At 49.1% G+C, this 15,496-nt stretch overlaps 1 protein-coding gene across 2 annotated transcripts in view; it reads left to right on the forward strand.

The window, feature by feature from the left end:
• The first annotated feature begins 8,320 nt into the window (after positions 1-8,320).
• Positions 8,321-15,496, forward strand: part of NLRC5 (NLR family CARD domain containing 5) — an 86,966-nt gene continuing 79,790 nt past the window's right edge. The window contains exon 1 of one of the 2 annotated variants that reach the window (XM_011290148.3): positions 8,321-8,451. The gene's annotated coding sequence lies outside the window, so the exon portion shown is untranslated. The remainder of the gene's footprint in view (positions 8,452-15,496) is intronic. The other variant, XM_019819771.3, reaches the window with a different exon arrangement.

Raw genomic sequence — 15,496 nt, forward strand, 5'->3', positions numbered from 1 at the left:
CAGAAATTTTTCTAAAGACATTTTTCTAAATAGACACTTTTCTAAAGAAGACATCCAGATGGCCAACAGACACATGAAAATATGCTCAACATCATTCCTCATCAGGGAAATACAAATCAAAACCACACTGAGATACCACCTCACACTGGTCAGAGTGGCTAAAATGAACAAATCAGGGGACTATAGATGCTGGCGAGGATGCGGAAAAACGGGAACCCTCTTGCACTGTTGGTGGGAATGCAAACTGGTGCAGCTGCTCTGGAAAACAGTGTGGAGGTTCCTCCAAAAATTAAAAATGGAACTACCCTATGACCCAGCAATAGCACTACTGGGAATTTACCGAAGGGATACAGGAGTGCACATGTACCCCAATGTTTATAGCAGCACTTTCAACAATAGGCAAATTATGGAAAGAGACAAATATATGGGATAGATAAAGAAGATGTGGTTTAAATATACAATGGAATACTACTTGGCAATGAGAAAGAATGAAATCTGGCCATTTGTAGCAATGTGGATGGAACTGGAGGGTATTATGCTAAATGAAATAAGTCAGACAGAGAAAGACAGATACCATGTTTTCACTCCTATGTGGATCTTGAGAAGCTTAACAGAAGACCAGGGGGGAGGGGAACAGGGGGAAAAAAGTTACAGAGAGGGAGGCAAACCATAAGAGACTCTCAAATATAGGGAACAAACTGAGGGTTGATAGGGGGTGGGGGTGAGGGGAAGGTGGGTGATGGGTGATGGGCATTGAGGAGGGCACCTGTTGAGATGAGCACAGGTGTTGTGTGGACACCAATTTGACAATAGATTATGCTTAATATAAACAAATAAATAAAATAAATAAATAAATAAATAAATAAATAAATAAATAAATAAATAAATAAATAAATATTTGGTAGGATTCCTCTGGGAAGCCATCTGGCCCTGGACTCCTATTTTTTGGGAGAGTTTTGATTGCTGATTCAATTCCCTTCCTGTTTATGGGTCTGTTTGGATTTTCTACTTTCTGTTTCAGTTTTGGTAGTTCATATGTTTCTGGGAATTCTTCCATTTCTTCTAGGTTGCCTGATTTGCTGGCATATAATTACCCATAATATTCTATTATTATTGTTTGTGTTTCTGCATGATCTCTTCTCTTTCATTTGTGACTTTATTAATTTGGGTCCTTTCCTTCTTCTTTTTGATAAATCTGGCTAGGGAGTTATCAATCCTGTTAATTCTTTCAAAGAACCAGCTCCTGGTTTCATTGATCTGTTCTACTGTTTGTTTTTTTATTTCGATATCATTGATTTCTGTTCTAATCTGTATTATTTCCCATCTTCTGCTGGTTTGAGGCTTTATTTGCTGTTCTTTTTCCAGCTCCTTAAGGTGTAAGGTTAGGTTGTATATCTGAGATCTTTCTTCCTTCTTTAGGAAGGCCTGGATTGCTATATATTTTCCTGTTATGACCCCCTTCGCTGTATCCCAGAGGTTTTGGACTGTCGTGTTAATCTTTTCATTGGCTTCCATGAATTTCTAATTTCCTGTTTAATTTCTTGGTTAACCCATTCATTCTTTAGTAGGATGACCTTTAATCTCCAAGTGCTCATGGTCTTTCCAAATTTCTTCTTGTGGTTGATTTCAAGTTTCATAGTGTTGTGGTCTAAAAATATGCACGATATGATCTCGATCTTTTTGTACTTGCTGAAGGCTGATTTGTGTCCCAGTATATGGCCTATTCTGGAGAAAATTCCATGTGCACTGGAGAAGAATGTGTATTCTGCGGCTTTAGGATGAAATGTTCTGAATGTATCTGTTAAGTCCATCCACTCCAATGTGTCATTTAAAGCCATCGTTTCTTTGTTGGTTTTCTGCTTAGATGATCTATCCGTTGCTCTAAGTGGGGTGTTAAAGTCCCCTACTATTATGATATTAATATCACTTATTTATTCCACCTCTTCATCTCACTTCTTTCCCTCTGAGGGTGTTAAACCCCAGGCCAGTGTGGTTTGAACCCACATCTTCAAATTTGTTTCTCTGGGCTACTCTCAGTTCCTAGTTCATCTCTAGTGGCTGGGATTATCTCTTTCTTTCTTTTGAGCTGCGTATTAAATAAAATCTTTTGTTGTAATGTAGCCATTATTTCAATTGTTTGTTGAGGAGAGAGGTCTCCCAGAGCCTAGCCCAACAGTCTGTAAACTGGGGATCCTGCTGACCTTCCCAGGCCACTTGAGGCCACACTCCCCAACCCCATCCCCTGCATTAGCCATGCTTTATGCTCCCCCCACACAAAGGGCCTTTGCACATGCTATTACCTCTACCCTGAATGCTCTCTCTCTCTCTTCCCCCATCTGATTCCTCCTCATCCTCAGGAAAAGCCCCCCCCCCCACACACACACACACACTAGGTCAGATCTCTTCTTCAGGGTCCTCAAACCACAGTTTGGTGCATTTCTCCTTTAAAATACTGCTCAGATGCAATTTTGCATTTGGTTCTGGGGTTAGCAGATGAATGTTGGGCTTCCTAAAGGTAGAGACCATGTCTTTTCACCTCTTTGCTGTACCCCACCTTCTCACCCAGGGCTGAAGTATAGTCATTATTCCAGGAATATTGTTGGAAAAAGCAACAGTATCTCTTGGAGGGTTCCCATGCAGCAGATCCTGTTCTAAGCTCTCTATGTGGATTATCTCATTTTATCCTTGCAACAACCCTATGAGGTAGCTACTATTACTATCCTCACTTTGCAGAAGAAGATGGGTCACAGAAGGCTAAGTAAAGGCATCCTTGCCAAGCCCTGACAGGTGGACAAGGCAAAGGATTGCTTCACTGTCATATAGATGAGGGCGCCAAGGGCCAGAGAGGGCAAAGGTCAGCAGTGGCAAATTAGTGATGGAGTGGGGCCTCTGACTCAAGCCACAGAGCCCAGCCTAGACCCCAGCCCCTGCCCCAGGCTGCTTCCTCTTTTCCCAGCCATGGGGACCCCATATCAACGCATTCTTCCCATCTCTGGGGGAAGTGACCACAGCTGTTCTGACAGGTCCCTGTCCTGGCCATGGAACCCCTTATGTCTCCTACAGCTTTTCCCTGGTTTCCCCCACCATCCATCCTCAAGTAACTGTCCACTGCTCTAGGATGCCCAAGACTGCTTGTCAGAACAAGGTCATGGGCAGTTCCTTTGTGATAGTATAACTCCTCCCATGCCCAAGCAGGTAACTCTTGGTGGCTTATGCTTTAGAAGAGGCGAGGAGGGTATGGGGCGAGGTGGGGAAATAGGGGACCCAGCCCACAGAGGGGCCTCCAAAACCTCCAAATTCTTCTCACCGCCCCTGTTGCAATTGACTGCTTTTAAAAACATGGGCATCTTCCTGATAAAACCATATGACACAAGTTATGGAGAGGTACACATGGTGTTTCAGCCATTTTAGTAACATTTCATTCTTAGGCTCGGAGGTAGGACGTGGGGGGTTTGTCACACAGATCCACAACCCCCTGGTCCATTAAGACCATATGAACTTCCACGTTCAGAATCTTGTGGATTTCAGAAAGGTAGCACCGTGTGTGTGACCTGGATATATGGCAGGACACCCCCTATGGGATGTGGGGTGGCACCCCACAGTCACACACACTGGTCTCTCTCCACATCACGAGAAATGAGATAAATACTATAGATAGCCCCCTATCCAAATGGCCGGGTCTACTGACAGACAGGAGGAAAAAATGTGCAGTTTTCAGAGCTCACTTGCTTTTGTCATTGTAGATAAGGAATCAAGCCTAAGAACTATGTGTATCTTCAATATTTCTTAATGCACAAATGCTGAAGACAAAAGGAATGCAGGTACATCATGGGAAATAGAGAAAAGCGTACTGCCTCCCACAGTCATTCCTAACCTTTGTATTTTTGTCATAACTTAGAGATTAATGTTGGTACATTGCTGTTAACCAAACTCCAGACTTTTTCCACTGATACCCCTTTCTGTCCTAGGATCCAATCCAGGATAGCACATTGCAGCTAGCCTTTTGAACACCTCTTGAGGTTTTGTATTATTTTATTTACTTTTTTGTTTGTTTGTTTGTTATTTAGGAATCTGAAAAGTTCAGTATACTCTGACAACTTACCAACAACAACTTTCCAACAAGAAGCTCTTCCTAAGCCTCTGGGATTCCTGGTATGTGCTTTAGAGAGAGAGAGAGGAGGGGGTGGTTGACTCCCCAGATCTCTCCCCAGCCCCCCCTGGGGACAGGCACAGATATCGGTGGGGAAATATGGTCCCTTCCCTCCAGGACTTATGACCTGACAAGATCCTACCTAGACTTTTTTGTTGTTGTTGTAAGTAAGCTCGGCCCCAACGTGGGGCTTGAACTCACGAGTCAAGTCATACACTCTACCGTCTGAGTCAGCCAGGTGCCCCCTTCTACCTTGACTCCTAATTAGGAGGAAGAATCACCATGAAGACCAGAGGGAGGGCAGGGTGGGAGGAAAGGACCACCTGAGCAAAGGACTGGAGGCTGGAGGCAGATCTCAAGAGAGCGCTCAAAAGGGCTCTCTTAAGAAGGGCCTCGGGGCGCCTGGGTGGCGCAGTCGGTTAAGCGTCCGACTTCAGCCAGGTCATGATCTCGCGGTCCGTGAGTTCGAGCCCCGCGTCAGGCTCTGGGCTGATGGCTCGGAGCCTGGATCCTGTTTCCGATTCTGTGTCTCCCTCTCTCTCTGCCCCTCCCCCGTTCATGCTCTGTCTCTCTCTGTCCCAAAAATAAATAAAAAACGTTGAAAAAAAAAAAAAGGGCCTCAAATATTAGACAGAAGCACTTGGAATTATTCCCACAGTTTCTTTTCTGGGGCATGAGGGTCCAACGGAGGGCCAAATTCTCATCTCTTTTTGATTTCAGAGTTATATCGAAGACTGTTTCCAACTTGAGAGAGGGAAATGGTCTTGGGTAGACGGGGAGAGCTAAGCCCTAGAGTAGCTTACGTCTTTTGTTTTTTTTAATGTTTATTTATTTAGTTTGAGAAAGAGAGAGAGAGAGAGAGCACATGCACTTGGGGGAGGGGCAGAGAGAGGGAGGGAAAGAATCCCAAGCAGCCTCTGAGCTGTCAGCACCGAGCCCAATGCGGGGCTCGAACTCATGAACTGTGAGAGCCGAAATGAAGAGTCGGATGCTCAACTGACTGAGCCACCCACGCGCCCCTCAAGTACCTCATGTCTTAAAGAAAGCAGACAGAAGACCCTAAAGAAAATCAGGCAACAGGACCAAAGGAAATAAGACCCCAGGATCCTTCCCTTGTCTCTTTCCGGGACCCGCCATTCTCCCTGAGTGTCTGTTGGGAAGGGGATCCTGGTGGTATGGCTTAAGGGGGCCGAAGGGGGCAGGAGAGCAATGGCCAGCAGGCTGTCCCCTGAGCCTTGGATTCCCCTCTGTGGACAGTCAGAGGCCACCCTGGGGCCTCTCTCAGGAGAGGTCCCACACGAGGTGGGGAGCAAGACGAGAGGTGTGGGTTGGGATGGACTTCATCACGGCCATACAGATGGATGGATGCCTGCCCAGGCCGTAGGGTCCCCGCCGCATTGGTCACGTGAGTGCCCAGGGAGCACTCACAGTGGCTCTCTTGACGGGCACAGCAGCTTCAAGTCTATCCAGAGCTGTTGGGGGATGCGAACCTCATGGGGAGGCACTCATTCACCTTTTAGGCTCTCCTCAGACAGAGCTGCAAATGCCTCTGACCCCCTAGCCACTAGGAGCCCCGGGTTCCCTTCCTTCAAGGCACCTCTTGAAGGAAGTGGCCTTACACGCTGATGGCCCAGCCAGAGCATGGAGCCCTGTTTCTGGGTTGACCCGGAGAATATTACCTCTGCCATCACACAGGGTGGCTCGACCCACTTTAAGGGCACAGGTCCCCTACTGGCAACCTGGTGTGACAGAAAGAGCTGTGGGCTGGAAGGCTGGGACCCGGTGCAAGCCCAGCCCTGAGCCTCAGTTTCCCTTCCTATAAAATGGGGGCGTTGGATTTGATGCTCTCCGAATTCTTCGACATTGTAGGATATTCATCCATATGAGGTGACGCTCATGGCGGAGTGTCAGACACCATTACTGGGGCGTGCCGAGGGGAAGGCCCCGAGGAGGCCCTGACAGCTTTCTGCTCCCTTCCCCACAGGATACGTGCTCTGGCTTTGCTTTTCTTGTGAATATCTGCTTGCCCATGTGGCTTTGGGAGAGAGGAAAGAGTGGAAGCTGGAATGGCCCTGGCTGGGTCTCCTAGCCTTCCCCTTGGTCAGCAGAGAGCGTTTCCCAGACCCTCTCTCCCCTCCCCCACAGCGCTGGCTCCTTTCAGCCTCTTTGCCTACCCACCATCAAAGGTGCCGTTTCCTCTCCTGACCAGCTTCCCGCGTGAGTTGTCACTCCTCTGTTCCATGTGGTTCCAGTGCTGGACAGGACCTATGGGGGCACGAGGGGCTTCAGATCCTAAAGATGGCGGGGGGGGGGGGCAGTAAGGGACCCTCACAGAGGTCTGCTTTCTGGTAAAAGAGGGGGACGGAGCCCCTAAAAAGTAAATCAGATGTTAACATGGAAGAGAAATCTCTCATAAGCATATTTTCAGTTGGACCACCTTATTCTGATCAGAGGTCTTCTTCCCACCCTCAGGCTGTAGTACGAAAGGTTTCTATCATCCCGGTCTTGGGAGGCACTAAGGCTCCAGGAAAGATGCATGAAGAAAATCCCTCCTGCCACGTTGGCCGAATGGGATGGGGGAAAGAAAGCAAGACACTGGCATGTGCAAAGTCCCTGGGGAAGAAGGAATCATGACAGACTCAGGAAACTTCATGGAGGCCGACGTAGTATAAAGAACAAAGAGCAGAGGGAGAGAGATGAGGTCAGGGTCCACATCATGAGGGTGCCAAAGGGGGCTGGCCTGTATCTTTTTTTTTTTTAATTTTTTTTTCAACGTTTATTTATTTTTGGGACAGAGAGAGACAGAGCATGAACGGGGGAGGGGCAGAGAGAGAGGGAGACACAGAATCGGAAGCAGGCTCCAGGCTCTGAGCCATCAGCCCAGAGCCTGACGCGGGGCTGGAACTCACGGACCGCGAGATTGTGACCTGGCTGAAGTCGGACGCTTAACCGACTGCGCCACCCAGGCGCCCCGGGCTGGCCTGTATCTTGATGGCTAGGAGGCAAGGGCTGATATGGCACTTGGCAGGGGGTGCCCCTTCAGGTTTGGGAAGATTTGTCAGGAGGCCACCATCTCCTGAGTCAGGCTCCTTCCGATCCCTGCTCTGTCCCCTCCAATGCTCTCTTGGGCTGCTTTCTCTTTATCTTGGGGCCCAAAGCAAGGGTCAGGCTCACTAAGTTGACCAGGAGCACTCCTCGGGACTGTCAGGCAGTGCTTCTCGCAGGGTCAAGGTGGTTTCACAGTCCTTGAGCCCTGAGTAAAGGTATTTGGCCAGTAGTTGGAGAGAAGGGCATAAATCCAGGGGTGCCTGGCACTGATGTGGCTGTGCTCATGACCACCACCTTGCCTACCTCCACGTTCACACCCTCACACACGTGGCCTGGGAGGCAGGGGGACAAAAGTGATGAGAGGAAAGCTGCTTCGCTGCAGGGCTGTCACCCGGGCGTGGGTGGAATCCAGGGATGGATGTATTCCCTGCAGGAGAAAGGGAGCTCCCTGTCCCGGGAGGGGTGCAAAAGCCAGGAGGTTGTTAGTGGAGCTTTGGAAGGGGAGTCGGACCACTCCCCCCACTGCCGTCGCCCCGTTCAGGACTGCTGCTGAGACCCTCCTGGGGGAGCCAGCTCATCTTTCTGTCCGCCCAGTGCTCCTGGTGCCTTTCTCTTCCTGTGTCTGCCTGTGCCACTGGGGGCAGAGTCCTTCACCTCTCTCCGCTCGACCTCAGTTTGCGCATCTGTAAAACGGGGTCACGCTCGCATCTGCGCTTTAGGGTCCTTTTGAGGATTAGCGAAATTCCTAGATGGTGTTTGGCACCGTGTCAGAAAGCCAAAGGCTCAGTTCATAAGACCAATTGTCGCCGTTATTCCCTTCTCCCTCCTTTCATGGAGGGACAGGAGCCAGGCCGGGTGGGCTCCATCTCCTCGCGCGCCGCCACCATCTCCTCTTTCCCGCCCCGTCCCCGCCTCCTTAGCGTCCCAGGAGAGCGGACCGTTGAACTCATCCCGGGGTCCTTCTGCAGCGCTCTGACCCCTTCGCGCGCGCGCGCGCGCCTCTGCCTCAGTTTCGCCTCCGCGGAAGCGGCGAGCGCCCGCCGCGCCCCTCGGGGGTGTGTCCGGGTCCCGCCGCCCCGCCGGCGGCGCGCAGGAACGGCGGTGCGCCCCCGCCCAGCCGGCGCGCGCGTGGTCTCCGCACCTCGGGTCCACGTGATTTCCCGGCAGCGGCCTCCGGCTCCCGGCACTGCCCCGCAGCTCTCCGCGCTGGCTTTCAGTTTCGTGCGCAGCGCGCTGGGGAAGGAGCGCAGCCGGTGAGTAGCGAGCGCGCCCGGGGGCCGCGGTGCAGGCCGGGTGGGCGGCGCGGGGAGGTGGCGGTGCCCCGGGGCGCTGGGCGGGAGACCCCGAAGGTCGCCGGCTGGCCGGGTGGAAGGACTGACGGACGGGTGGACAGACGGGGCGCCCGGGGCCGGGCGGCGCTCCGCCTGCCGCCCGGAGAAGTTTGGGGCATTGGGTGCGAGCCGCAGAGGAAGGCAGGTCGGGGTCCCCCCCGCCCCACCGCCGGGCCAAGGGACGGGGGACGCGGCTGCGCTCGCCTTTCTCCGCACCCTCCCAACGCCCCTATCACCTCCTGGAACTTTTAACTTTTAATTGCTTTTTAAAGAATTAAAAAAAAGAAGAAAGATGTGGGAGATGGGTGGGGGGGGGGGTGGACGAAATACATAAAGGTAATTAAGAAGTACTAAAAGATTGCTTTGGATACACAAGATAAGTAAGTCCTAGAGACCTTCTGTACAGCATACAGCCTATAGTCCACACACACACACACACACACACACACACACACACACACACACACACACAGGGCGAGAGGAAACTTTTGGAGGTGATGGTGGGTTTATGGCATGGATTGTGGTGATGATCTCACAGGTGTATATTTTCTTGCAACCTCATCAGGTTGTATACATTACACACAGCTTTTTCTGTGTCAGTCATACTTCACTGAAGTGCTTTACAGAAAAGCGGTACAAACTTTCAGTTACAAAGTAACTCACGCAGATGAAAAGTAATGTGCATTGTAATGGTGACAAAGGGCAGCTACAGGTGTAGAGAATGGTGGAATAGCCAGGTCGGACACCTGAAACTAATATGACATTGTATGCCGACTGTACTTCGATAATAATTTGTTTTAAAAAGAATTACAGAAGCCACGCTGCTCGTCACGCACAATTCAGTCTTTTTAGCGGAAAAATGCTTTTTTGTTACCATGCCACACTTACAGAATAGAGGGAACAGAGTTGGGTTGAGCCAGATGAGAAGCCTCATGTAACCACCACGCCAACCTTCCGCAGCCCATTTTCGTCTCTACCACACCTCATTATTTATCTTTTTAGTTTAGAGAGAAAGAGAGAGTGGGGGAGAAGGGAGGGGAGAGAGGGAGAGAGAGAGACTCAAGCAGGCTCCCCCTGCTGAGCGTGGGGCTCTGCCTGACACCCTGAGATCATTATGACCGAAGTGGAAACCGAGAGTGGCTTGCTCAACCCGCAGAGCCACTCAGGCGCCCCTACCACACCTCATTTTGAAACAAATTTCAAACAGACATCACAGCATTTCAACTGAAATATCTCAGAATGTACTAAAAGATAAGGAATCTTAAAAAAAAATAATAATAACCACACTGTCTGAAGACTGTAAGCATTTTAACGGTAATTTCTTAATGTCAAATTTCCCGCCTATTTCTCATGAACATTTTAACCCCATAGTAAGTGAAGACATAGGAGCATTTTGTTATCTGCTTTTTTGCACTTTATGTGGTTTTTAGACATTTTTCTCACTCAGGAGGTCAGGACATGGAGTTTGCTGAGGTGGCCGTTTGGGGAGGTATGAGAGGGATCCCTACCTGAAGCATGCTTTGCATCTGTTTTATAAGTTGGGGATCCTTACATTTCCTTTTTAAAAGATTGGGGGTTTGGAGACTCAAAAAACAGTTTGAAGGGACACCTGGGTGGCTCAGTCGGCTCAGGCCCTGATCTTACGGTTTGTGAGTTCGAGCCCCATGTCAGGCTCTGTGCTGACAGCTCAGAACCTGGACCCTGCTTCAGATTCTGTGTCTCCCTCTCTGTCTGTCCCCTCCCCCGCTTGCACGCATACTCTCTCTCTCTCTCTCTCTCTCTCTCTCTCTCTCTCTCTCTCTTTCTGTCTCAAAAATAAATAAATATTTAAAAAAACACAGTTTGAAAATCAGCACTTCCTAGTCTCCCAAACCTGGGGGTGGTGGGATGTGGGATGTACCCCAGGTGAGAGCCTCATCCCTCCAAATTGCTTTTCCTTCTAAGAAGCAATAAGCCCAGAAAGGCACTCGGCTGGGTCCCCCACTGGAGAACACAGCAGAGGGAAAACTGATTATTGTAGGGTGCATCCAAGCTCCTCCCCAGTATGCCTTCCTCAAACATGGTTGAACTCTAGTGCCAACTGGCCATTGATCGTGGCCACCTGCCTTGTCTCCATAGCACGGCACGCAGCTGGGTACCTGGCGGGGGAGGCGGGCAGACCAGGGCTCTCAGCACCTTGTATCTGCAGGGTGACCACGAACTAACATCTCTCAGAAGCTCAGTTTCTTATCTGTGAAATGGGGATGATAATGTGTCCCGCAGAGGGTGCTTCATGGTTAGATGAGATGAGACCTGCCCCAGGGCGTGGTCAAACCTCAAAGCACCACACAAGCATGCGGAGAGCCATGGGTCCTTGATGAAGGTGGACGAGCAGAGGGGAAAGTCTCTGGAAGTGTTTCACAATTAAAAAAAAAAAAAGTTGCAGAGGTGACTGGATGTTTGGCAGGCCAAGTAGGCACATATATCGCCCTGCTGAGGAAAATTCCACAGAACTCCTTAGTATGTTTATTCCTGTCTGTTATGGATTGAGTTGTATCCCTGAAAAAGATATGTTGAAGTCCTAACCGCGCTCCCCGCCCCCCCCCCCCGCCCAGTATTTCTGAATGTGACTTTATTTAGAGATAAGGTCGTAGCAGATGCCATTGGTTAAGATGAGGTCATTGGTTAAGATGAGGTCATACCAGAGTAAGTGGGCCCTTAATTCGCTATGACTGGTGTCCCTATAAGAGAAGAGGTCAGCACACAGTGAGGTGACAGCCATGTGACAACAGACGCAGAAGTCAGAATGATGTATCTATGAGGCAAGGAGCCCCAAGGATTGCCAGCCACCTCCAGAAGCCAGAAAAGGCAAGGAAGGATCTTTCCCTGGAGGATACTTTGTTACAAGTCTAGCCAGCTAGGAAGCAAATTCACCATCCCCAAACCTCTCTTCTGCCTCCCACACAGAGTCGACTAAGGGTTAAGCAAATTGATACAAGTGCCAATACTTTGTAAAGACTTTTTTTTTTAATGTTACTTATTTTTGAGAGAGAGGGTGCAGGTGGGGAAGAGGCTGGGGTGGAGGGGGAGACAGAGGATCTGAAGCGGGCTCTGCGCTGACCGCAGAGAGCCCGATGTGGGGCTCAACTTCATGAACCGCGAGATCACCCCCTGAACCAAGGTCAGACACTCAACCAACTGAGCCACCCAGGCGCCCCATAAAAACTTGTAGGTGTTCTAAGGACACAAACTACTGGTGTCCTTTGCCAGGTCTGTTTTTGTGTTGCTGGTAGCCCACAGGTCTACCTTGGCTGAAATCTAGTCTGCAAGGAAAAGGCCCAGATGATTTGCGAAGAAACAAAGAATTGAAAAATTGATCACTTTGGCTGTGGGTGTAGGATTTCTAGAGAAGGGAAGATTTTTGGTCCCTCTGGTCACCCTGGAGAACATGTCTCTCCCACACACTACTTAAAACCATTGCAAAAGCGGTGAGGCAGACAAGCGCTTGGTTACATGTGGGACTTGTTACCTGTAAAACACGCGTCCTTGTGTAACCTGCATGCTATCTGGGGTACTTGGGTCCTTCAGAGCTGGGTGAAGTTGGCACGGACCCCCCTTCTGTTCCTTTGGGAAACCCTAAGTGGTCTTTAGCTCTCTGTGAATCTGGAGGGTGGAGGTAGGTATGATCTTAGTTCTGGCTATCTCTGACCCCAGACTCTTCTTCCGCTCTGTGGACATCCTTTCTCCCTAGTGGACCAAGGCATGAAACCAGTCATTTTCCTGGGATAGGGGGATGAGAGGCCTGGGGAAATGTGAGTTCACTCATTTATGCTGCTTCCAGCCTGACTCTCTGTGATGGGACTCCTGCTCCATCCTTTGGGTCACTCCAGAGTCTTCTGGTAAATTCTCAGACTCAGGAGTCTTCCCCAGAAAGGTTTTGCACAGCCCTTCTCGCTGAGATGCTCTGATGTTTGGTAAAGGAGAACTTCAAAGAGCCTTGAGAGAACATTGGCTTGACCTCAGATCGTCTCTGTTTTCCCTTTGGTTACTTCCAGTCTTTTTTCTATGTGTGTATATTCATATTTTTAAATAGACTCATATGTAAAAATATACATATACTTTTTAAATGTTTTTATGAGAGAGATTGAGAAAAAGCATGAGTGGGGGAGAGGGACAGAGGAGAAGAGAGAGAGAGAGAGAGAGAGAGAGAGAGAGAGAGAGAGGAGAATCTTAACAGGTTCCATGCCCAGCACAGAGCCTGATGCAGGGCTCTATCTCATGACCCTGGGATCATGACCTGAGCTGAAGTCAAGAGTCAAATGCTCAACCAAGTGAGCCATCCAAGTCCCCTGGAATTATACCTTTTGAACTACAATGGAATTATATGTTACAGGAAAATTACATCCTATCTCATTTTTTAAATTATTTCATTTTTTTAGTAGCTAATACATTCATATAGTAAAATAATATAAAACCTACAAATAGGTATATAATGGAAAGTAACTCTCCCTCCCTCTTTCTCCCAGCCACCTGGTTACTTTCCTGAAGGCAACCAATGTTATTAGGTTCTTACGTCTCCTTCCAAAAATACTTCAAGTGGGCCTTTACAAATATGTGTGTGTGTGTGAGTGTGTCTGTGTGTGTGTGTGTATAAATGTGTATATATATGTGTGTGTGTGTATGTATACACACACACACATATATTGTATATATACAAATATATATATATTTTCCCCCCTTTTCACAAATAGTGGTATGCTCTAGATAGTGGTTTTTATCTTTTTTGTTTTGGGGGGGGGTTAAAAAATGTTTTATTTACTTTTGAGAGAGAGCACAAGCAGGGAAAGGGCAGAGAGAGAGGGGACAGAGGATCCAAAGCAGGTTCTGTGCTGACGGCAGTGACCCCAATGCAGGGCTCCAACTCAGACTGTGAGATCATGACCTGGGCCGAAGTCGGATGCTCAACCGACTGAACCCCCCAGGTGCCCCTTTATCTTTTTTAAAATGTAATGTAATTTGGAAATCTTCCCACATCACCACGAAACAAAAATATCTGCTTTTTTCTTTTTAGCGGCTAAATAGTATTTCTCTGTTATGGTTGTTCCACAATTAATTTAACCGTTATTGGGTATCTAGGGTGTTTCCTGTCTCTTGCTGTCCCTAACAGTGCTGTAGTGAATATCTCTGTTCAGGCATCATGTGTGCGTATTCTCACATATGCAACATTTGCAAGGCCAAAGGGAATATGCAGTTTGAGCTTTAGTGAATACGGCAAATTACCCTCCTTATGTGTTGGACTAATGCTCACTCCCAGCAGCTATGTGTGAGGGGACCTGCTTCCCACACCCCGCCCCCCAAACACACGTGTTATCAAACTTTTCCATATTTGCAGACCTGCGAGATGAATAATGGTGTCTTTCCCCCCAGTTTCTCTTATCTTTTCAAATATTTAAGCGTCATTTGTAGTTCTTTTTCCATCATCTGCCTCTTCGTACCCTTTGTCCACTTTCCACTGGGTTGTTGGTCTTTTTCCTAGTTAGCTGTAAATAAAACCACTGTACATATTAAGGAAATTGGCTTGTTGTCTGTAATATGAACATACTGGAACTTTAAGTGGCCACATAGTTGTCCATAGAATGGCGGAACCATATCCACTTTTTTAAGCATTGGTCTTGTTTTCTTCTACTACATGTGGACTGTTTCCTTTCTTTTATATGAAAAACAAAATGTGACATTTTAAATTTTTTAAAATGTTTTTTAATTTATTTTTGAAGGAGAGAGAGAGAGGCAGCATGAACGGGGGAGGAGCAGAGAGAGAGGGAGACACAGAATTCGAAGCAGGCTCGAGGCCCTGAGCTGTCAGCACAGAGCCCGACGGGGGGCTCAAACTCATGAACCGTGAGATCATGATCTGAGCCGAAGTCGGATGCTCAACCAACTGAGCCACCCAGGCGCCCCTAAAAATGTGACATTTTAATTCTTTCCACAGCCCCCCTCCCGCCCCCGCCCCAGATTCCTCTCAGGAAGGGAAGTATTTTGGGAAAAATACCTTGAAAGGATTGGAGAGAGTGGAGCCTGGGTACAAAGTGGTCAGCAAGGACCAGGGTGTGGGGGATGGGACAGACTCTGCATGGAACATGTGAATGGGGTGGCGGTACGAGGGGTGGGTACTGTATTTGCTCCTAAGAGAAGGGAGGAGAGGGAGAGAGGCTGGGCCACCCAGGGAGGAGACCCCCCAGAAACTTCTTGGGGGTAGGATGGCCAGAGGGCATTTTTGGTGGGGTGATGCCCCCTTCTCCACGTAAGGGGGGTACTGCCAGCACAGATTCCCGCCTGGCTCCGCCCAGCGATCAATTGCCCGCTCAGCACAAGTTTCTGTAACATGTCAGGTCCTGTGCTGGGCACTCAGTTATAGCCGACAACACGACAAAGTCTCACTGATGTGCCAATAGAAAAAAGGCAACAAACAATTGCATGGAGATGTGCGGTTGTGGAGAGGCGGTGACCGCGGTAAAGAAAGACTAGGTAGGCGAGGGGGTAGGCGGAGGGCGCAGGAAAGGTTGTGTGTGGAGACGCCAGGCGTGGCCTTCTCTTGAGGGGCACCTGGGACAATTGGGGGGAGTGAGGCAGGGAGCCATGAACCATTATGGTGTCTGGAGGAAGAGGGAACCAGGCAGAAGCTGTAGCAAAAAGCAAAAAGGGAGGGGAGGAGAAAGAGGACCTTAAAGTCCTCTGTGCTCACAGTGCTTCTTGTGAGTGAATTTTTTGCGTGTAATTTAACAAAAGGCTGGACCTGCACTGGAGGCGACCTCATGACTGCAGCCTCCCATCCCCTCCCCTGCGGGGAGACCTGGACAGACCCTAATCTTCCCGAGGCCACAGTATTCCAGGTGGCTTGGTGTCTGAGCCAGTGCATCTGTGTCCGGAAAGGTGTCTGACATCCAGCGCTGTGATGACCATCCTGGCAGCTAGAGCTTTTCACGTTCTG

The sequence above is a fragment of the Felis catus genome, chromosome E2 (genome assembly GCF_018350175.1).
Source record: "Felis catus isolate Fca126 chromosome E2, F.catus_Fca126_mat1.0, whole genome shotgun sequence".
Lineage (NCBI taxonomy): Eukaryota > Metazoa > Chordata > Mammalia > Carnivora > Felidae > Felis > Felis catus.